The sequence below is a fragment of the Acinonyx jubatus genome, chromosome C2, assembly GCF_027475565.1.
Source record: "Acinonyx jubatus isolate Ajub_Pintada_27869175 chromosome C2, VMU_Ajub_asm_v1.0, whole genome shotgun sequence".
Classification (NCBI taxonomy): Eukaryota; Metazoa; Chordata; class Mammalia; order Carnivora; family Felidae; genus Acinonyx; species Acinonyx jubatus.
Window position 1 is genome coordinate 90525867 of NC_069384.1, and position 24321 is coordinate 90550187.

Consider the following 24321-nt stretch of genomic DNA (forward strand, 5'->3'; position numbering starts at 1 on the left):
GTTATTTAATTATTGCCTTTCATCTTTCTGACCTGAATCTGTACTTTAGCACATATCAATCAATGTTGTCACACATTCCAACTTTCTAATTTAGAAGCAATTAGATCAATATGTAAAAAATTCACAAAAGATTATTCAGATATCTGGTAATCAAAAATAATCTGTTACAAAAATTCTTTACTAAAGTCTCTTCATAATTTTTAGTGTGCTTCATTCCAAGTTAAAATGAAATGGGTTTAAAAACAAATGGAATGTGGAGGATGGTGTAATAGATATTGAGAGGAGGGAGCCTCTGAAAAGTTTTCTTTGAAATTCATGTTACCTGAATTCTAATATTTTAGGAATAAATATCCAATAAAAGTTTGGAATTAAAGAAGAACAATATGGTAAGAGTAAAAAAAATATGAGAAAAGCTTTGTAGAGTTCTACTGTGTGCAAAACCTTACTTACAGTAGAATAAGTATGTGTCCCAAACAGAAACTGTTATTCCTGCTTTGAGAGATGTTTTATTTTAACTCTCCCCTTCCATACCCATATGGCAAATAGTACATAGATGGGCCACAACTACTAACAGAAGAAAATTCTATCCAATTTTCAAGAGAGAAATTCAAAATACCTATTATTAAGAAAACCCATATGTGAAGTCCCTAGTATCCAGGCAACAAGTTGTCATGAGCCATGCTGTATTGCTGGGAAAGGCTTTGTCCTAATGCAAACAAAACAAAACAAAAACGTACTTTTGTCTCAGTTCCTGAAAATCTGCATAGCTATATTAATGAAAAAGAGAAGCCAAATTGGGCATGTTAGCATTAACAGACGTTCAATAAACAGTAATGGAATGGAGGAGATTTATACCCCTTTGTCGAGACAATTAAAAACAATTAAAGTTATCCTTGTCAACAACCAGCCGCTTCTAATGTTGTGTGCAAAATTCACAAGAGGTCTTCCTGCCAATAGTATATTTGACTATCAAAGCTTTGACAGAAAACTGTTTTGCTTTGTCCTACTTGTTCTGCAAGTTTTTTAACAATTGTCTTTGGTAACTTAAGAAGAAAATTTGGCACAGAGATTTTGTTAAAATGTACATTAAGGCTGCCTGCCAAGGTAATAGTATAGAACAGGTGCTGTCAGAGCCAGAAGGTGAAAGCAAAAGAAGGAAACCAATAGACAGAACGAGCATAGGAAATGACCCCAAAACAAGGCAGCCTGTGCTTCATACTGTTACCAACACCTGGTCCAGCCGGAAGCCATCCTTCGGCCACTCGTCCAGCTTGCAGTTGTTTACACATCCCACTGGCAGGCTTGGCTACATCTTCTGCCTTTTTTTTCTTCTTACTAAAAGAAATTCTATTCTGTGAACTTTTGATTCCCTACTTTTGATTCCCTACTTCCAATATATAATGAGTTAGTGATTTTTCTGATTTGTTTGAGCTCTTATGATACAGCCAGGAAATAACCATTTTTGTCTTACTAGAAATTCCTATTTATTGTTAAAGTTTGTACACTTATAAATGTTAAGACATTATGGATTTGGGGCTGATATCCTTGGGCTCTTTTACACATTAAGAAAATTACAGATGATCCCTGATTTACAAAGTCTCATGATATTGCAACTTTAAGATGATACAAAAGGGATGTACATTCAGTAGAAACTGTACTTCACATTTTGATATTTGATCTTTTTCTGGGCTAGCAATATGCTGTATGATATTCCCTTGTGATTCTGGGCAAAGGCAGAGACCTGCAACTTCCAGTCAGACATGCAATCACAAGGGTAAATGACCCATATGCTTACAACCATTCTGCTATCCATATAGCAATTCTGTTTTTCACTTTCAGGACCACATGTAATGAATTACATGAGCTGTTCAATACTTTACTATAAAACAGGCTTTAGTTAGATCATTTTGTCCAAATATAGGTTAATGTAAGTGTTCTGCACACATTTAAAGTAGGCTAAGCTAAGGGGCGCCTCGATGGCTCAGTCGGTTAAGCGTCCAACTTCGGCTCAGGTCATGATCTTGCAGTTCGTGAGTTCAAGCCCCGCATCAGGCTCTGGGCTGACAGCTCAGAGCCTGGAACCTACTTCTGATTCTGTGTCTCCCTCTCTCTGCCCCTCCCTTGCTCATTCTCTCTCTCTCTCTTTCAAAGAATAAAGAAACATTTAAAAAACTATTTTTTTAAGTAGGTTAGGCTAAGCTATGATGTTTGGTAGGTGAAGTGCATTAAATGCATTTTAGACAGGTTATTTTTCAACTTAACGATGGGTTTATTAGGATGTAACCCCATCAAAAGTAGAAGATCTGTAACCAAATTTTTATTTTATATATTAGAAACCTATAGTCGTTAAAGACAGAGGGTCATGTTTTTGCTAAAAAAAAAAAACCCATATTTTAGAGGGATTATAAATACATTTAGAATGCCTTTGTGGTTCACCTTTAATCTCTTCATTTGTTTGTATATTTCACTTGGACCAGCTTTAGATCAGATGCAGGACTGCTAAACTGAGACTGGATAACAAGAGGTAGCTTATATCAAATGTTGACATAGGAGGTGTGGGGAAGCAAATTCCTACACTAAATATTCCTAAAATTAAATCCATAATACATATTCTGTCTGTGTTATGAACCCCTAGGCCTCAACTGTAGGAAAGGAAATCTTTTTGCCTTCTGCCCATCATAACTTGTTGGCCAGGGCTCTGTAAATGAGACTGACAATAGAGAGATTAATAAGAGAAAACCAAACAAAAATTCATTAACATTTGCATTGCACATACACAAGACAGTACTTAGAGATGAGTAATTCAAAGATAAGGTTAGAATTTGGGGTCTATATATCTAACTTACTAAGGGAAAGGAAGCAGGAGAAAGGGAACCTTGGAAAAGCAATCACTATTTGGAAAAATAAATGGGCCTTTAGGAAAATAAATGAAGGATGTGACAGCATTGTGGTAGTATCTGTTAGGGTGTGGTAATCTTAGAGTTGCTTTGCAGAAAGGGATGTAATGACTTTGAGTTCTTTTTGGAAGTCTCTGTGTTTAGGCAGATAAGGGATTTCAGGAACTCAAATACCTTCAGCTCAAAATAACTCTTATGCCAAAGAGGCAAAATCAGACATGGCATATCCTGATCCCCTCCACAACATTCCCCAGTTTTATTGCTCTCACTTCTGCTTCTTTACTACTCTTAATTTACTTCTCTACTCATAATTTCTACTCCTCATTTTATTTGTTTTATTTGGGTATTCTTAGCCTGTATTTTGACTGATAGCAAGCCAGATAAATGTCCATTAATCCATCACACTAGGCAGCATTTCTTTGAGAAGTGCCTCTTCTTCATTTTGCAAAATGTTGTCATTACCCTATGGACAACAGGTTACATTAACACAATATGGCATCCTTGTTTATATTTTCTTTATTGCTTAAATATTCTATATGGTTAGGTTTTGTACTTTTAAAGGTTATTTTCAGTTTTGGGGAAAAAACATAATTTAAATATTCTGCCAAAATTATTGGGTTTATTGAAACTACTAGTTTGTATCCCCTTATCCTTAGGGCACTAAAAAGACATGAAAGCTGATATCCTTACTCTGTGCAGCTTTGAGTGGGTGTTCACAGTCCTTCCATGATTACATGTGGTCATGCCAAAAAAATTTTCAGAAATACTCCACTGGTCTCAAAGGACAATCCAGCAGAAAAATGACCATAAAACAGGACATTTAAAGGAATAATGCCAGAAAAGCTGGTCAAAGAAAAGTCTGTAGAATGGAGAACTGCCACTGTTAAAGTGGTAAGAAATATAGAATCTATGTTTATAACTGAACCCAAAATGTCCACATTATACAATAATATACAGTTGACCTTTGAACAATATGGGCTTGAACTATGCAGGTCCACCTATATATAGTTCCATAAATGTATTTTCTCTTCCTTATCATTTTAATAACACTTTCTTTTTTATAGTTTACTTTATTCTAAGAATATAGTGTAAAATACATATAACATACAAAATATGTGGTAATGAACTATTTATGTTATCGCTAAGGCTTCCAGTCAGCAGCAAGTTATTAGCAGTTAATTTTGAGGAAGTTGGAAGTTATACACACATTTTCAACCACCTGGGGTATGACTCCCTAGGTCACCTGTACACTAAAGTACTTTTGTGATTTGTTAATCACCATAATTTTTTAAATAATTTATTTATCTAAGTAATCTCTACACCTAACATGGGGCTCAAATTCATGACCCCAGATCAAGAGTCACATGCTCTTCTGACCAAGTCATCCAGGCACTGCCCCCCCATCACCATAATATTTAAAGGTTCCTTATAAAAGTTATTTTTGCTTAAAAAACAAATAAAATTTATCCTCTTTATATGTTATCTTAAAATATATAAAAAGTGTAACCAAAGTTACCATTTCATCTCTCTCATTACAAAAGAATTACATAATGCATTTTAACATTTATAATGTATTTATAAGCTTTTATAATGTATGTTAACTAATGTATTTTCTAGAGTTAGAAAATGAATAAATTAAAATTGGTTATATTGCTTATTTCTTCTTTTGCTAAAAATCATTTTCTTCACTTATTCTTAGTTTCCTCCAAAACTTTTTTAGACTGTTTAAAGAGAATTCATTGACATTTTTTATTTACAAATTGACATGTTATTTATTTTTAAAATTGCATTTCATACGGATTTACTTTGATGGAACATCTTATTATGAATCAAAAAGTAAGGAGGAGATGTGGAAAAGAATTTTACCATTTGTGACAACTGATCAGGGAAAGAAGGAGTCATAAGTGGTGAGTCTTTGAAGGAAGCCCCTGGTAGGTCAACTTATCCATTTTCCAGAGTTTTATATTTAATTCTGTCATCCCACACTATAAATATTGAGAGCCTCCTATGTGCAAAGTACTAAAATAGATCCTGAGAAAACACGGTGAATTAACCCAGGTTCTTGCTTCTAAAGACCTTATATTCTAATAAAAACATTTATATAGGTGTGAAGGAGGAAGATGACCTCCTTTATTATGCATAGTAACTAGTGCTGTGAGAATTTGACCAGCCAGATTTGAAGAGAACATCCAATATCAGATGAAGTCTTTCTAATTTAACTGCCACTATTCATAATTATATCTAAATTCCTAAGCATGGCTAAGCATGGCTCATGAGGACATTCATGATCCGCCTCATACTTAATTCTTTATAGACATATCACGCTATCTTACTCTACTTCAGACATTACAAACCACTCTGCAACTACAACTTAATCTTCCTCCACCTTCTACTGACACATCACTCCCTGAGCATCCATCCCGCGTCTGGCTTAGGTGCTCACTGCATTTATCCTATTGTACCCCATGCTTTTCCCTATTGTTTTCATTCATTATACTACCTTGTATTTGCCTATTTTTTGACTGACTGCCACTACATTGTGAGATCTTGAGAAGCAGATACATATTTTTCACCATCATGTCGTCAATATAAAGTAAATGGCACATAATAAGTGTTCAATAAATATTTGTTGAATGAATGAGTGAATTAGTTCAACTTCTATTTCCAAGAGAAACAGAATATTACTAATTGGTCCATTCCATGATCTTTCAAGTAGAAAGCTAAATAATCTCAAATGACGGCACAATCTATAACCAATTATACTGATTAAAATCTCTTAAAGTATAATTATATGAAGATTTACTTTAATTTAATATCCATAATAAAAAAAGCTGCTAGCAATTTGTAATTAGTTCCTTTTTTTTCCCAATCCATATTAACTCAGAATTCAAGTACCACTATGATACATTTATAGAAGATAATTCGTGTAACTGCTTAGCACAGTACATGGCGCAGTACAAGACCTCAATAATGTTAGCATGATGGCAGGAGTGCACAATAGTGGACTGGTTTAGGGTGATGACAAAAATGAATATGTATCAATGATATTATGTACAAATTATACGAAAGACATGTATTCAAGATTATATCATAAAAAATGATAAAAATTTAGACAGATTTCAAAATACAAGAAATGCATAGGCATATTACTTCCTTACAAGTAATATGGTTATTAACATTATTATTAGATTAAGCATGATAACAGGAAACCACTGTACTGGAGAAGAGAATGTGAAATATAATTCCATAATTTTACAGTGCTTTGTAATGCATGGAATAATTATCTCCAATGTCCAAAAATGTAAGTAAACAATATTGACATCTGAATACTTTTGACAAAAACAGCAGTTATAGAGAGAAAGAGGGGAAAGGCTTTTATATTCTCTTAACTGTTCAAACGGTTTTACAAATATTTGTAAAAAGTCACCAATAGAGGGCTTACCTGGGGTCAAATGAGAGAGGCCCTAAACCATCAAAAGTTATTTCCAGTGTCCAGCTGGGAGATCTAAAACAGAGAATAACAAAGACAGTTTGTGACAAAGCTGACACACAGTATTCTGGAAGGAGTGAAATCAATTGTGACATTTTTCATTTATTTGTAAATGCCTCTTTGGCAGTACACTCACTCAAAACGACAGTTGATTCTTACAGAATAGGGGAGGAGATGGTAAAATAGAGAAATCCTGACAGTTGCTTTAATGAGATTCTGTATTAGGGCTACACTAACATTTTCCCCCAACAAGGAGCTTGCCCTTCATTTTCAATATCATAATTCAGTAATTTGGAAAATGTTATCTCTGTGAAAAACTAAACCAGTCAGTCCTTAGAAGCCACTGACAAGTTTATTTTCTTCTTATTTTTCAATTAGGAAAAAATGGTAAAACAAGTATCTGAATAAATGTCAGCCATATAGACTAATTATGTCTTCTTATTAAAAGAGTATTATTTTTTATTAAAAATGGCAATATGGACTATGACTGAACAAGTCAAGGCACACTTTCCAGTAAGTCAATATTTGTTTGAAAATATTAGAGTATAATTAAAGCTATATCTTAAAAGCCTTTAATTTTAATATTTTAAGTTCCTAAGGGAAAGGAAATTATCAGCAAAGTAGTTTCACTAGTCTTTATAATTTGAGCAAATCCAAGTTAAGCAATCTCAAGTCTCCACTTCATTTATTCATTCAATTGTTCTTTGATCATATGCTAAGTTCTTGGTGAAGTTGCAAAGCAACTGGCAAAAACTTACTTCTAAAAAACACATATTTATGTGCATGTAAAACATGTGCAGGTAAAATGCAATCCAATCCTGGGCTACCCAGAATCTATTATTTATTTGTCAGCCAATAGGTATTTAGTGAACTGGTAAACTGCATAAAGTCAAATATCTGTGAACAGCAAAATGAAAAAACATGCATTTTGGCATTTAATACGCCAGTACAATCTTTGGCATTATAGGTTCAAAGTCTAGATTCCAGAGAAGTGAACTAATTAAGAGACAGGAGAGAAGTAACAAGCTTTTGTCTCTAATTTTGTTGTCCATAAAGTAGAGTTAGTAATATTTACTGCATATGATTGTTAGGATTAAACAAATGTTGGGGGAGGAATAAAACACCTAGCAGAGTGCTTGGCTCATACACAGTAAGCTGTCAAAAATAATATACTTATAATAATTATAAGGCTTTATCTTGATCAAAACACATGACATCTTTCTCAAATACAACAGGAACATAAGTAGCAACATGAAATAGGAGGAAACCCTGGCTGTTAGGATACTATAATAAGAACTCTAGTTCTATCTCTCCCACTAATAGCCTCTTTGCAACTCAATTCTCTCATCACAAATATGGCACTGACATTCCTATCCTTACATAAAACCCCAACTTAGCTTGGCTATGAAAACTGTCTGGGTACTCCAAGTACCCAAATATTATACATTCTTTTGGAATATGGCCAGTAAATATGGCAGTGAGCACCATTTAAGTCTGGCAAATTAGCCGTGGTCCAAGATTTGGGGGTGGTAATTTTACCCAGCTTGACAATGGTTAATTTTTAGTAATGCTCAATACAGCTGCAAAACTGCTTAAGCAGGTAAATGTGTACAGACTCGTGAAAGTTTTTGTCTCCTTATTCTATCTTCAGTTTACCTACAACACTGGTTCCCAAATGTAGCTACATATTAAAATCACTAGGGGGATGTGTTCAATGCTAATATCTATGTGCAACCCAGACCAATTCAAAATATTTTTTTAAAAGCTTCCTAGGTAATTGTAATGTGCAGCCAGGGTTTAGAACCACTGGCCTACAGCTGTATCATTTCTCTAATAAACACTATTGGCTTTCTACCTATTTTTCTTCTTTTCTTTTCTGTGAATCAGAGCCCCTGATTCACCTTAGGTGTCTTTTCCTAAGAAACTCTGGAGTGAAAGCTTATGCCCAGATTCAGGACAACTTTGATTTAGGCTCAGTGAATCATAGTGGTCCCAATTCCTTTGCCAGAGATTGACTTCAGGGTATATATGTTACCCTTATAAAATGGAAGGAAGGTGTGCTGGGGTTCTTAGCAAAGTTTCCACCCTCCTAACAAAATGCTTTTTCTCCTGCTGTTACATATGGATATGATGCCTAGAACTGATGTAGTCATCTTGTAAGCATGAAGGAAGACAGTCTGAGGACAAAGCTAACATCTTGAGGATGGCAGAGCAGAAGGTTAGAAAGAAACAGAGTCTGTGATAATGTCATTCAGCTGCTGCAGTAATTTGTCCCATTTCTGAACTTACGTGAAACAAATTCAAACAGCATCAAAGCACTCTGTACTTACATAGCATCCCAACTATATTAACCAACAAAGACAGGTATATCCCAAGTCTAAGTTTTGGTCAAAAATTTCTTTTATTGTTTATATTTTGAAATCCTTTATGAAGTAAACCAACTGGTGAAAAATGTTCCATTTTTTCTTACAAACCAGATAATTCTTAGTTTTATTTAAATGGCTTTATAACATTTATTTTTACTAAAAACTATTGTGCAATACACAATATAAGAAATTTAACAGCAGATCCCATCAAATAACTTTTTTCAGAAGTACTAATTTGTTCTAGTGTTTTATAGACAAACATAATGTACACAATTAAAATATATTTTCCTACAGCACATATACATATATATGTATATGTATACGTATATACATATAAATGCATATATATGCATATACATATATATATATACACATATATAAATACATGCATGTGTTTGCTTTTTTGAGTTGTTGCCAGCCATATGGGGCTTAAAGTGGAGAAAAAAAATGTGTTTTTTAATATCCTACCACAACAATCACATGATTTCCTAATAACTTTGTTTTTTCTTTTGATTCTATATGTAGCTTGCTTGCTTTTCTTTATTTATTTATTTAATTTATAGCTTGCATTTCTTGAATGTAGTGAGTCTTATTAAATGTCCAGATTATAATTTTGGTTCCAAAATGTCCTCTCTTTTCTTTAAGTGGTATTTTCCTGACCCAGAAAATACTAGGGATACTTTGGAATGATGCTTTACTGTCAACCACACAGTTGGAATGAGATTAAAAGGGATTTGTTCCAAGATCTACTATGAAGTTTTAAAGTGGCTAACACTATAATTACCATGTTCCAATTCGACATTTTAAATCCAGTTACTTACAAAATCTCTAAGTTCCTTTGTGTTGCTTCTCCCTCTCTACATTCCATTTATAATTTCTGTATTATTTATTCAACAATGTAAAAAAACTACCAACACTTTTGTAGAAAAGGGGGAAACCAGACTATCCTTGGTAGATGGGCTCTGCTAGATAGAGAAGAAAACATACAGGAGTCTGAGCTTTTGGGAGCATCAGAAATGATCACACAGGAGAAAACATGAAGTGGAGCTGATGGAGGGCTCCATGACGTGATTTCTTCCCACATAACCCACCAAATCATCAATTAAGTTATAAATTTATAACTGTCATGGCATGCATAATATGATGGACTTCTTTGAAATCAATAGGGGATATAGTTTGGTGCAGGACCAAGTAAGTATAAAGGGCCGAAACTAAGTAAGTTCAATGAAGATAGAAAAGAGTACTGGAAAACAAGAAGGGAAGAATTTCTGAGAACATTCCCTGCCCTATAGACTGGGAAATCTTAGTGTATTCTTTTGTCTACCTCACTATTCTATGAGCTCCTAAGAACAGTGTTATCTTGTACTCTTTGAATCACAACAGAACTCAATAAATGACTGAATTAGCTTCAAGTGGGGAAGCTCCTCCAAAAAGGGTCTTTTCATTTGCATACCACTCCCAAATCTAGGCAAGCTCTATACCCAACTTTCCTTTTCTACTCGAAATGTAAAAAAGACTGACCTCTCAACAGTGCTAAGAAGTTAGCAGAACTGAAAATATCATCGACAAGTTTGGCTTGAGGTCATCCCTGTAACTCCAAATCACTTACTGCTTAGCAGAGGGCCTAGGATAGCATCCCACTCCTCAAGCCCTACTTATAAATCCTGACAACTACTACCAGTGAATAAGACTCAAAACCTTCCCCCAAAGTGTAGTATGTTTTCCTGAAATTCATCTGTAGCTCCGTGTTCCATTTCTGGTGTCTTTTTCACTCTGCTAAAGATGGGAGCATCCAAGAACATACTAATGTATCTGCACACTCTGAAAAGTTGTACATACTCATGTCTGTCTTCAATCCTTTTCACCCAAGGACTGGAACCTGACATCATCTCTGCAAGGACTTCCAAAATAGAGGCTTAATAAATGTCCCAAGCACTGAACTAAATTATACATCAAGTACACATTGTTTACTGTTTTTATTTATAACTATCCTTAGATAATAATTGCACCTACTTTTTGGACCACTTAAGTACAACCATTAGAATCAGATATTTTTATTTCAGAAGTATAGAATTAACACTGGTTTAAAAATTCTACAAATTTTTAAGAGGAATTTAATATTTTGTAGTTTATTTCTGGAGGCAAGCCCTTGTTTCTTGCGAATCCTAGTTCATTCATAGAAATATATGAGATGTCTTAGGAACCATTGGTATTTCAATATAAATATTAAGGAAAGCTGTATTACAATGCAGACAGGTAATCCTGAGGCCCAGCAGAGCAATAATGATTAACAACACACTCTAGAGGGAGTATAAATTTTAATACTATCACTCATAAAATCCATGTTTCAAAGGTTACAAAACAGAATCAAGTTTACCAAAAAGCAAATAAATCATCTTGCTTTGGGGTTTCTTCTTTCATCTCTGATTTTTAAATAATCAGCACCATGTCCCCAGAGCAGATAAACAACACTTACAGGCAAACGAACTAGAGGAAGTTCTGAAATCCTTATAGAGGACTAACTCTCATTGGATTCTGATCCTAGTAAATTCTACTCACAGTGTTTATTTAAATTTACATTTAAAAAGAGGAAGAAGACTCTAGGGAAGTGGCCTTTATATGGGTTTTATTTGCTGATGCTATGATGATGCACAATGCCTCTTCACAAGATTGCATGGGTTAGAGGGTAATCCCACTATCACTCTTGCACTGATGAGAGCTCTATGTGAGTGCTGTTCTCACATCTGGTCTCCAAACTAAGACCAAACTAAAATAATCCAAAAACTATGCAAAGAGTCACAGAAATAATGACTAAAAAGGCTAGAATGAAATAAGCAAAAGTGAAAGAAAATGTGATGAAAATTGGCGAAGAATTCTGAGAAGAAAACACCACACATACAAACATAAGGCCAAATAAGTTCAAACATCAATAGGGTTATTTTTAATGATGCTACTGGGAACTAAGACAATGATGTTCATGATAGCTTGTGTTTTTTTTTTGTTTCATTGCTTTTGAATACCCATAATTTTATGTCTTCTTTTCAAGTCACATGAATTATGTAAGTCAATGTGCCTAACCTCAGTAAATTGCTTCAACAAATCAGCTTATAGTCTCACAAAAAATGTGATCATACAAGAGATGAATCACTTGTCCCATTCAATATTTTAATAGTCACATTTCCTATTTCCTATATTTGTAATATTTTATATTTTCTATATAGATAATCTTACAATGCCAATCATGCTACAGAAGTTTATAATATAAATGAAAGGAAAAGATTAACACATGAAACAATAGCCAATTTTTAGTCAATACTATTGATGCTCTTAGTAAAATCTAGTGAGGACAGGTAGTCTTCCCTGCAGAGAAAGTATGAAACAGCAATTTAAAATAAGCTCTCACATACATATTCAGATCTGTCTATTTTACAGATTAGGAAGCTTTTTTCTGAAATTGTTCAGATAGTAAATATTTTTAGGTTTGCTAGCCATCTCTGTTGCACCTTTTTAGCTTTGCTGCTGCAATGTGAAATAGCCATAGACAACATGTAAGAGCATGGTTGTGTGTGTTCCAATAAAACTTTGTTTATGAAAACAGCTGGAGGGCCATTGTGGACTGGGGAACATAACTTGACAATCCCCCTAATTCACCATTTTGAGAAGTGATGAGTCCCATTTTCAATATGAAATAGAAAGCAAGAAAAGACTGAGGAAAGGTAGAATTTTTGTAGATACACCCTGAAATCCCAGAATAATAGAAACACTTATATTTAAATATAATTTTTTAAAAGTTTTTAATGTTCATTCATTTTTGAGAGAGAGAGAGACAGAGTGTGAGCAGGGGAGGGGCAGAGAGAGACAAGAATCAGAAACAGGCTCCAGACTCTGAGTTGTCAGCACAGAGCCTGATGCGGGGCTCAAACTCACAAACTGCAAGAGCATGACCTGAGCTTAAGTCAGCTGCTCAACCGACTGAGCCACCCAGGTGCCCCCAAATATAATTTCAAAAACATCTGATGGATGCTTTTATTGGCTATTGTTTTATATTATCCATGCAAATTCCTCCCACCATTTAAGAACAGATTCTTTAGAATCCACCAATTAGGCAAAACATTTCCTGTCACTGAATTTCCTTGGCAATTGAAATAACTTTGACAAACATCTATACAACAAATTTTGACAATTAAAAACTTACTTACATTTTAAAAACAAAAATAAAAGACATCTTTCTATCACTCAGATATGCCCCAATTTTATACCTCTTTCCTGGAAATCCAAATATTTCAATACATTGGAAAGTAAAACAGAGGCAGCGGGTTGGGTAGCTCAATCAGTTAAGTATCTGACTCTTAGTTTTGGCTCAGGTCATGATCTCACAGTTCATGGGCTTGAGGCCCACATTGGCGCTGACAGTGTGGAGCCTGCTTGGGATTCTCTCTCTCTCTCTCTCTCTCTCTCTGCTCCTTCCCTGCTCCCTTTCTCTGTTTCTGTCTCAAAATAAATCAACAAACAAACTTAAAAAATAAAAATAAATAAATGAAAGAAAGAAGAAAGTAGAACAGGATAAAATTATCATTAAGTACAAGTATCCTTAAGCATCATGACAACTTCCATCATGTAATATATCACAAAACATTCAAAATTCTGAACAGAAAATGTTAGTAATTGTAACATGGTTCTCAATTATTCCAGTGATAAACCACTAATAAAAATGTCAGCTTTATAAAATGTAACTGGTAAACACTAGCTAGCTATTTAAAAATCCAGCCTATTAAGACTTAACTTCTCTATTGTTTCCTATAGAAGTTATAAAAAGGGATCATGATCTAGTTTTCCCAAATGATAATAAAAAGTAATAAATAATGATTAATTATTATAGGCCAGGCAATATTTCAAGTACTATATATTTATTAAATCATTTAATACTCAATCCTATGTCATGCACATAGTATTATTATTCTCATTATACAATGAGGAGAAAACTGCCAGAGAGAGGTTATATAGCTTGCCCAAGGTCACACGTCTACTAAGTAGCAAAGATAGGATTTGAAAACCAAGTGTTCCAGGCTCCGAATGCAAATGAGGTCAAGGCCATGATTCAGGGTCTACACAGGAATGCTAGTCTACTGGCACAGCCAGTGTGCTCTACACTCTAGAAAAAGTCACCACTGGCAAAGATAATGAATCAAGAACTAAAGGTGAACACAGAGAAGTACAAGCCAAAAGTGACAGATGATGAGAGAGGGAACCTCCTGAAAGTTTATATCTGGGGAACCAAACTCATTTTTTCTACAAATGCTACAGGTCAATAATGCTCCTTGTAGACCTGCCAAACACATTCATTCCAGGCTTTGGAATCAGCTTAGCCTGTTTAAATCCTAAATCCATACTACTTACCAGGTCATTTTTTGATTACTTATATAATTTATGAAATGCAGACTCCTGCTGTATAAAATAAAGATAATAATCAGAATTGTTATTCAGGAGTGTTATGAAAATTAAATAAGCTCATAAGGGCCTGATACATACTACGTGCCCTCAAAATGTAACTGCTATTATTATTCAGGATTTTGTTTGTTTTTAATTACAGAAGTGGCAAATGGTGTTTATGTTAAAAGACACCAGACATCTGAATAAAAAGACAAAATGTATCCAAACACTTAAATGGCTTGTCTATATAACTCTGAGTTCCTCAAAATTTACTGATTATCTCCTATATGCTAGAAATCACATTTTAAAAAAAACAGTTGTGATTAGTCATAAAAACAACTCTCTAGAAGACTGAATTTTTCCCTTTCATCTGAACATATTACATGGATACTATTGTTATTTCAATATTTCAACTCATAGAACTACCTACCTTATCTGTGACTACAGTATGCTTTGATGATCCCTTCAGTCTTCTGCAAGCCTTACAGGGCCAGGAAGGCTCAACACCCTCTCTCACAACTCCATCTGCTTATTCCTAGTTTAAAGCAACCTCCTTCATCCATTTTCCCCAATGTGTCATATAGAAATATTAACACTGGGGTGTCTGGGTGGCTCAGTAAATTAAGTGTCTACCTTTTGGTTTTGGCTCAGGTCATGATCTCATGGTTTTGTGGGTTAGAGCCCCTCTGCGCTGACAGCGTGGAGCCTGCTTGTGACTCTCTCTCTCTCTCCCTCTCTCTCTGCCCCTTCTCCACTTGCACTGTCTCTGTCTCTCTCAAAATAAACTTATTAAAAAAAGAAATATTATCATTTATCACTGTCTATATGTGCACCAAAGATAGAAAAGAACTGTATTACTGAATGCCATCTGATATATTTGTGATTAAATGAGGTGGTGACAAACATTTTAATGTAGCTAAATCATACACCACTAAAATTTTCAATATATTGTATTAATTATGTAACATTGGGCACAATCATAAAGAAGCAGATCATATTTCAATGAGCTTTTGTTAATTTAAAAGAGGAAAAAATAGAAAGACATACAAATGAACAAAAAAATAAATAAGGAGACCAACCATATTTATAGAAACAAAGTCTTTTTTTGTCATTTTCTCTTAACAAAACTGTCTGAATAGGCAGTTTTCCAAAGAATATGTGCAGATAACCAACAAGCACATGACAAGATGCTCAACATTACCAATCATCAAAACAATGTAAATCAAAATACACTGAGATATCACCCCAATGCTGTTAAAATGACTATTATCAAAAAGACAATAAATAAGTGGTGGTGACGATATGGAGAAAAGGGAAACCTTGTGCACTGTTGGTGGGAAGGAAAACTGGTGTAGCCACAGTGGAACAGTATGGAAGTTCCTCAAAAAATTAAAAATGGAACTATAATACAATCAGCAATTTATGCAAAGAAAAAGAAAACACTAATTTGAAAAGATATATGCACCCCCATGCTGTGACATTATTTACAACATCCCAGACCAGGAAACAACCTAAGTGTCCATGCATAGATGATGAATCGGTAAAGAAAATGTGGTATGTATATAAAATGGAATGTTTTTCAGCCATAAAAAGGAATGAAATCTTGCCTTTTGCAACAACATGGATTGACCTCAGGGCATTATGCCAACTGAATTAAGTCAGACAGAAAAGATAAATGCCATATGATCTCACTAATATGTGGAATCTTAAAAAAAAAACAAGCTTATAAATACAGAAAATAGATTGCTGGTTGCCTAAGGTAAGGAGTGAGCAAAGTGAGTGAAGGGGGTTAAAAGGTACAAACTTCCAGTTATGAAATAAATAAGTCAGAGGGGTGTAATAAACAGCAAGGTGACTGTAGTAAATAATACAGTATTGCATACTACATCCACTAGGATAGTGGATCCTGAAAGCTCTCATCACAAGAATATAGAATTTTGTAGCTATGTTAAGGTAACAGATGTTAACTAGACTTGTTGTGGTGACTGTTTTGCAATATATACAAATATCAAATCATTCCCTTCCACATCTGCAACTGACATAATGTGCCAATTACACCTCAATAAAAAGAAAATGAAGTGCATACTGTTCTTGTACTCTGTCCCCAAACTAACTTTAAAAAGAGGAAAAAAGCAAAATAATGTTAGAGCATCATACAATTGTGATGATTAAAATAATAAGAAATATAATTGTTATATTTAAGCACAGGTTGGAAATAATCTGTCAATATAAGAATAGCAAAGTCATAAATAAAGAATACCCCACAGACAAGATAAATAGGCAATATAAAGCCTCAGGTGGGTTAAAGTTAATGTCATTAGTTCTGGCACACAGCAAAATCCTGTAAGATAGAATTATCTTTCATCTGTTTTCAATTCATCCAGCTAGCGCTAAACAGTTGTTATTCTTGTTACTCCATTTTTGTTATCCTGTTTTAGGTTCTGTTTTTACACTTAAACCAACCTATAACATATCTTTGTTACTGGAAAGCTTAAACAAAGTGCACTTGTCTAAGAGAAGTAGACAAAAATTTCAGAATACTTTATTAGGTGACCATAATTGATTAATGCTTTTAAACAGGTTATTTTTGATGTGGATTAAGCCACAAAACTATATCAAAATGACAGAATATGAGTTACAATGATAAAAATGTGGATTTATTATGTACAACCAGAATTTATGTATATAAATTATTTGTTTTCCTCATGCAAGACTCCACACTGACCCCAATGGCACTGCTATTGTTTAAGCATTTTTAATAAAATAAATGAGAGTTTGTTAATATCAATCTCATCATCTAACAACGTTAGTTGCCTCTAAGTTCATAGTGTGCTGTGACTACCAAAATAGTCCATTCAAACTTGGGCTATATTAATACCAGGACAAATTACAGGACACATAAGATAATGATTCCACTGTATTCTGTGGGACACATAGAATGCCATTGTACATGGCATTTTTTGAAAGAGATATTGGAAACATGTAAGTAAAAGAAAGACAGTGAACGAAAGACATGAAGCGCAAAAAGAAACAAACAAAACCTTTCATTCATTCATTCATTTCAGCAACTTGCCAAGGGCAAGCTTGGTCTTCAGGTTGAATATTTTGGATGATCTTGTTTCAATGACTTATAAGGAAATTATTTACTTCGAAAATGTTATCGTCATATTTAAAAATCTAAAATCTTTAATTAAGCTCTCTCTCTCCAAATTTTGGTGTGAACCATGATTATTACTTCTAATAAACTCTCATTAATAGAATTTGTTTGGCATTTTTGTAGGTGCGTTGTGTGTGTGTGTGTGAGAGAGACAGAGATAACAAAGAGAAGAGAGATATTTTGCTGACTCAGAGAAATTATGAGATACCTTTGTAATGTCAGAGATTTTTCTATCTGAATAATTCAAATCACTGAGACTTTACCTTGAAAAAGTCCAGAGTGCAAAGAGATTTATCATGTAAGGGCTACTTTCTTAGAAAGTCTTTCTTAAAATGTCTGCTTTATTAAAAAGTTGACCAGGTTTCTGGTCTTTGAAAGAGCAACTGGGACAATCATGTGCTCAATGCAACTAGAATACATCTGAACTTTTTGGGGCGCCTGGGTGGCTCAGTCGGTTAAGTGTCCGACTTCAACTCAGGTCACGATCTCGCGGTCCGTGAGTTCGAGCCCCGCGTCGGGCTCTGGGCTGATGGCTCAGAGCCCGGAGCCTGTTTCACATTCTGTGTCTCCCTCTCTCTCTGCCCCTCCCCCGTTCATGCTCTGTCTCTCTCTGTCTCAAAAATAAATAAACATTAAAAAAAATTTTAAAAAAAAGAATACATCTGAACTTTTTTAATAGTTTATCTATCTTCTCCTTCACACATCAACTTGCTGCAAAATGGGTAAAGAGAAGAAGCCTGGGCTGGAGAACCACATTTCTAAAGACCTATTAACAAAAGTAAACATAAATGTTGAAAGTATTCAATCTGATTGTGACATGGAATATTGAGGAGGTATGGCAAGAGAGGAAGTTAGACATGTAACCAAAGACCAGAAAATAAAGGGCTTACAGGTCATGTTAAGGCAATTAGATTTATTCTGAGGTCAATAAAGAATACTTGAAATATCTGAAGGAGGACTATGATTTATGTTATAGTTAAGTCATTCCTCTATCCCAAGTGTGTAGAATGGATTTGGAAAGACTACAAGCAAAAAGAGACCAGTTAGGAAATGGTGGCATTACACATATGAAACGGGATGGTGGAGTCAACAAAAGTGTTTAAGATAGATGTGGAGATGGATGTCAACTTTGGAAACGGATATCAAGGCAAATATAAATATGAAAGCTATTAGGAAGTTAGAATTACCTAGACTTGTTAATTAACTAATTTTGAGAAATAAGGATAGTACAACACATCAGGTGGAGGCACAGAAAAAGAAATGGACTTGGGAAGGAAGAGAGGAAGATGGTCTCTAAGCAGCCTGCCATCCAACCTGTCAACCTTGGGCCTGGTTTATATTTAAATAAGTTTAAAAAGTTGGCAATCAAAAATATTTTTAAAAATCACTTTGCATAAAAAATATGCCTAAACCATTACTAGATGGAAAGTCTTATTTAAAAAACTTTTTTTTTATTTTTAAATTTATTTTTGAGAGAGAGAGACACACACAGCATGAATGGGGGAGTGACAGAGAGAAGGAGACACAGAATCTGAAGCAGGTTCCAGGCTCTGAGCTGTCAGCACAGAGCCCAACACGGGGCTGGAACTCATGAACTGTAAGAGCATAACCTGAGCCTAAGTCAAATGCTCAACCAACTGAGCCACCCAGGAGCCCTGGAAAGTCTTATTTTTAATTTTTTTTTAATGTTTATTTTTGACAGAGAGACAGAGCATGAGTGGGGGGAGGGGCAGAGAGAGAGGGAGACACAGAATCCGAAGCAGGCTCCAGGCCCTGAGCTGTCAGCACAGAGCCTGACGCAGGGCTTAAACTCACAGACCCAGAGATCATGACCTGAGCCGAAGTCAGATGCTCAACTGACTGAGCCACCCAGGCGCCCCTGGAAAGTCTTATTTTTAAAGACAAAACTTTAAATGATAGATCCAAAAGCAATTTGTTCATAGGTAGTTTATTGACATGCCAAACAGCATTGGTCCACAGAGTGTGTTTTAAAAATTATTTGCCAAACTTTAAAAAATCAGGAAATTACACACACACACACACACACACACAGATTTTTAACTTCTCTATACAACTGGAAGATCTCACAACTGTGGGCCATCATACCCACATAGCAAGCACTGGCTGAAGCTGGTTAATGACTACTTCCCCTAAATATGGCATTTACTCTCCAGTTTGTAGAGATTCCCCGAATTCCCCCACTTTCTCACCAGCATAGAGGGAGGCCTTGTGTTCGTTACAGATCACCTTCACATCCATTCACCTATTTTAGTTATATGACTTCTACAGGCATTTGAGTTTTAGTTATTTTTTAAATGACATTCCAGTTTCAGGAAGAAATCAGCAAGAAACAGAAACATACTGGAAAGTTCTGAAAGAAACATGTAGAAGGATGTGAGCAAGATAACAGAATAATAATCTACTGTACCACAATTTAAAGAATAGGGGCACCTGGGTGGCTCAGTTGGTTAAGTGTCCAACAGCAGCTCAAGTCATGATCTTGCAGTTCATGAGTTCAAGCCCCGCGTCGGACTCTGTGCTGATAGCCTGCTTTGGATTGTATCTCCCTCTCTCTCTGCCCTTCCCCACTCATGATCTGTCTCTCAAAAATAAATAAACGTTAAAAAAACCCAGACTAATCAGAAAGCATTTATGTAGCTTGGTGCCACGTATCACTTGTGTCAATCTGGCCTTATAACCGAATCAAATACTTTCTCATCAAGAAAGAACAATTTGCAAATTTTCAACTTGAATTTAAAACATCTCAAAACTAATCAAGAGCAAAATCAACTATTCATTAGCTAAATATCTCACCTAGATTTTCTTCAGTAGAAGTACTTAAAACTGATGAAGAAGAAAAAAAACAATATCCAAGATAAAAGCAGAAACACTTGCCATGCTACATATAACCTTACCAGGAAAAGAAAATCCTAATATATGATCAACACTATTTTCAATGAAATCTAGCAAGCAAACATGATTTCAAGAATATGAAAAGGAACTGCTAGGATAATTGTTTGGGATGTACTACAATTAAAGACGAAAAATCATACTGATTTTTATGACAAAAGAATGTTTTATTGGCATAAATGAGGAGTTCCTTATGTAATATTTAATAATCAGTAGATGATAGGTAAATAGCAACAACTCCCCCCCAAAAACAAAAATCCAAGTCTTAATTGGAATGTGAAAATTTGTTCATTTTCTCTAATAGTATAGAAAACAAACAAAAAACAAGAATCTTCAAGTTGAAAACAACTTCACATTACAATCAACACTGAAAATATACGTATTTTACTATAAGAAAATCACATTGATTTCAAAAATAATTTTTGTGTGCTTGGGTGGCTCAGTCGGTTGTGTCTGACTTCAACTCAGTTCATGATCTCACAATTAGGGGGTTCAAGCCCATCAGCCTCTCTGCTGTCAGCACAGAGCCTGCTTGAGATCCTCTGTTCCCCTCTCTCTCTCTGCCCCTGCCCTATGCACACACTCTCTCAAAAATAAACAGTTAAAATTAATTTTAAAAGTAACTATAGCAAGGGAGCTTTTCACAATTAATTCTTAGCTAATACTTTTTAAATATACTGTTAAAAAACCTAAGGAATAATTTAGAAACTGTAATACTACTGTCAAATATTAGGGTTTCAAATTCATTCATTTCTTGATTTTTTTTCGATTTTCAAATTTTGTGATTTTTTTCAAATTTCAAAAAAAGTTACTATTTTTTCTGTGTATAACATTTATAAAAAACTTAAGTTTGAAATTCCTTCCCATAAAGCATAAAAACACGCTTTTCATAATTTCTTTCATCAAGTGAAAAATTAGTAGAAATTTAGCAATAACAGAATTATATATCATAGGAGTTGTTCACAAACTATAAATACTCATGATTTAAAACAAAGGTAATATAAAAACAAACCACTTTTATCAGACGACAGTATACAGATCAATTTTAATCATCTTTGTTCGGTAATAACTTCATAGGAAGCCTTTCAAATTAATCCAAATGAGTTCTACTAAGATTATATTCGATGAAGTGGTTTTCCTAGGACAACTATGAGAAATGAGCTGTTTGTTCCAGTCATTTCATAAAGGCTTGATGGGCCCTTTCAAAAACTCTTGGTTAGTAAAGTCGAATTACCAAGTAAGACTGAAGTGTCTGCAAACAGAAGGTGAGCTACTGTGTCCTGATGTCAAAGTAGTAATTTCCTTTCCCCAGGAAGAAAATATAAGCATCTCAGGGTAGGTAATATTCCCTTTCATATATACAGCAGTGGAGCAAATGAGCAGATGCATAACTGATGTCTGAAAACATATTATTTTTAAAATATAATAATTGCTTATAACTAAGATTGCTATCTGAATACTGACAAGAAGCATGGGGTGGGGCAGGGTGGAGTGAAGTCGATATTTTAGAGGTACTTGTTCCTGGAATGTAACATTTACAAAGCTCCACTAACAGAAAACAAAGGGAGACAGTACAGAGAGCATGATCACCAAAGTATCTTTTTGTCAGTATTGTAGATTAGTATGAAACCAATAATAAATGTCCTATGGTATTTTGGTAGCAAAAGACATACTTGGATCAACCTGCCCTCTTTTGTTAATGTTTTTATTTGAGTACAGTTGACACACAATGTTAGTTAATAAGTTTTAGGTGCACAATGTAGTGATTCAACTTCTCTATACATTATGTTGTGCTCACCACAAGTGTAGCTATCATCTTTCACAATAGGACAGCATTACAGTAACATTGACTATATTCCCTATGCTGTGCTTTTCATTCCTGTGACTTATTCATTCCATAACTGGAAGCCTCTATCTCTCCTTCCCCTTTACCCATTTTGTTCATCACCCTATACCCCTACCTCAGGCAAACATCAGTTTGTTCTCTGTATTTATAGGTTTGTTCTGCTTTTTCTGGTTTCTTTATTTGATAGATTCTACGTGAGTGGAATTATATAATATTGGTCTTTTTCAGTCTCACTTATTTCACTTAGCATAATACCCTCTAGGTCCATCATGCTCTTGCAAATAGCACAATTCTTATCCTTTTTATGGCTGCGTAATACTCATGTCTGTGTGTATGTGTGTGTGTGTGTGTGTGCACGCACGTGTACTGCATCTTCTTTGTTTATCTATCAGTGGAAAGTTAGGTTGACTGTCCATACCTTGACTGTTGTAAATCATGCTGCTGCAACAAACATAGGGGTGCATGTATCTTTTCAAATTAGTGTTTTTGTTTTCTTTAGGTAAATATCCTGTAGTGGAACTACTGGATCATATGGTATTGACATTTTTAATGTTTTTAGAATCATCATAATGTTTTCCACACTGGCTATACCAATTTTTTTCCCACCAACAGTGATGAAGATTCCTTTTTCTCCCCATGCTTGCTAACACGTTATTTCCCGTGTGTTTTTACATTTTTTTTACTGTAGCCATTCTGACAGGTATAAGATGATATTTCATTGTGGTTTTGATTTCCATTACTTGATGATTAGTGATGTTGAGAATCTTTTTATGTGTCTGTTGGCCATCTGTATTTCTACTTTGGAAAAATGTCTATTCAGGTCTTCTACCCATTTTTAATTGGATTGTTTGGGGGTTTTTTAGTGTTAAGTTCTTTATATATTTTGGATATTAACCCCTTATTGCATATAGCATTTGGAAATATCTTCTCTCATTCAATAGAATGCCTTTGCATTTTGTTGATTTCCTTATCTGCTTCATTTCTGAAATCTCTTTAGAATACTGAGTTTGAATTCATTTGAAAACATTCTTTATAAGAAATTTCACAGGTGACTATTTTATGACCTCAACTAGATACTAATATTCTTGGATGTAGGTATCACACCACTCTTTCTTCTGATTAGCCTGATGGTACCTAGTGTAGCATTTTAAAAATGATGACATACAAATAATTCTTTGGGGAACAAAAATCAATAAAATAGTAACATTACTGAGTAAAAAAGCAGTACTGTTATTTTCCAAATTATATTTATTCTGTTCAGGAATTGGTAATAAAATGTAATGTGGTCAATTAAAAAAATAAGAATATTTATATATTTTTGAAGAAACAATAAGAAATAAGATGATAGCTAACATAATCACTTATGAAAAAAGAGCCCTAAATTTGAAAGAGGATCAATGAATAATATATAGATAATTTAATCTATCCATGCATACAACTCATTTTCATTTCCCTAAAACAGATTCTTAAATAACTACTTAGTAACTAATTAATTCTATTAATAGTGAAACAAGTAAAAATGTAGATAATCCTCAATTAAACCCATGGGCATAAATGAATATATGTATTTCATATTAGATGTCTTGAATTAGAAACTTTATATATATATACACATATATATGTATGCATATATTTTTATGTATTGTAGATAACTTTCATATGGGTCTTCACATAATTAATTATTTTCTTATGAAACTTATACAAGACTATGATTAAGGCGGGAGCATCTAGAGTGCCACCACAGCCATCAAATCTCCTAGGAATAATATACATCTTCAATTTTAAAAAATTAAAATAGAAATAAATTGCATCATTTTATAAATTCAGTGAGATGAAAAATTCATTATCTCAACAGTGGGCACCAGAATTTAGAAAACAATAATTGATGATTCACTTTAGGTAAAGCAACCAAAGTGTCTAGTACATTCCAGTAAAACCAAAAAGACAGCTTAACCTTTTTGCACTAGAAGTGATCAAAACTTAAATATGGGCAGGGAGAGAGCCAAGAGTTGAGAAGCAGAGAAAGAGAAAAAGAGACATTAGCAAGACTAAAAATTAGGCAAAGACAGGGCACAGGGTTGAAAACAGGTAAAATAAAATTCTGATGTTGAGGTAACAGATGGACTTTTAAAAACAGGGATGTCTCATATTTTATGTGAAATTGTGTGTATTATGACATCACAATCCTGGCCTTCCAAACCCAAACACTTAATAAAATGTAACCT

At 34.3% G+C, this 24321-nt stretch overlaps 1 protein-coding gene across 4 annotated transcripts in view; it reads right to left on the bottom strand.

The window, feature by feature from the left end:
- The window catches only part of NAALADL2 (N-acetylated alpha-linked acidic dipeptidase like 2), a 1320599-nt gene that overhangs the window by 1224020 nt on the left and 72258 nt on the right, over positions 1-24321 (bottom strand). For all 4 annotated transcript variants that reach the window (XM_027061407.2, XM_053221202.1, XM_053221203.1 and 1 more), the window contains exon 2: positions 6340-6402. The gene's annotated coding sequence lies outside the window, so the exon portion shown is untranslated. The remainder of the gene's footprint in view (positions 1-6339; positions 6403-24321) is intronic.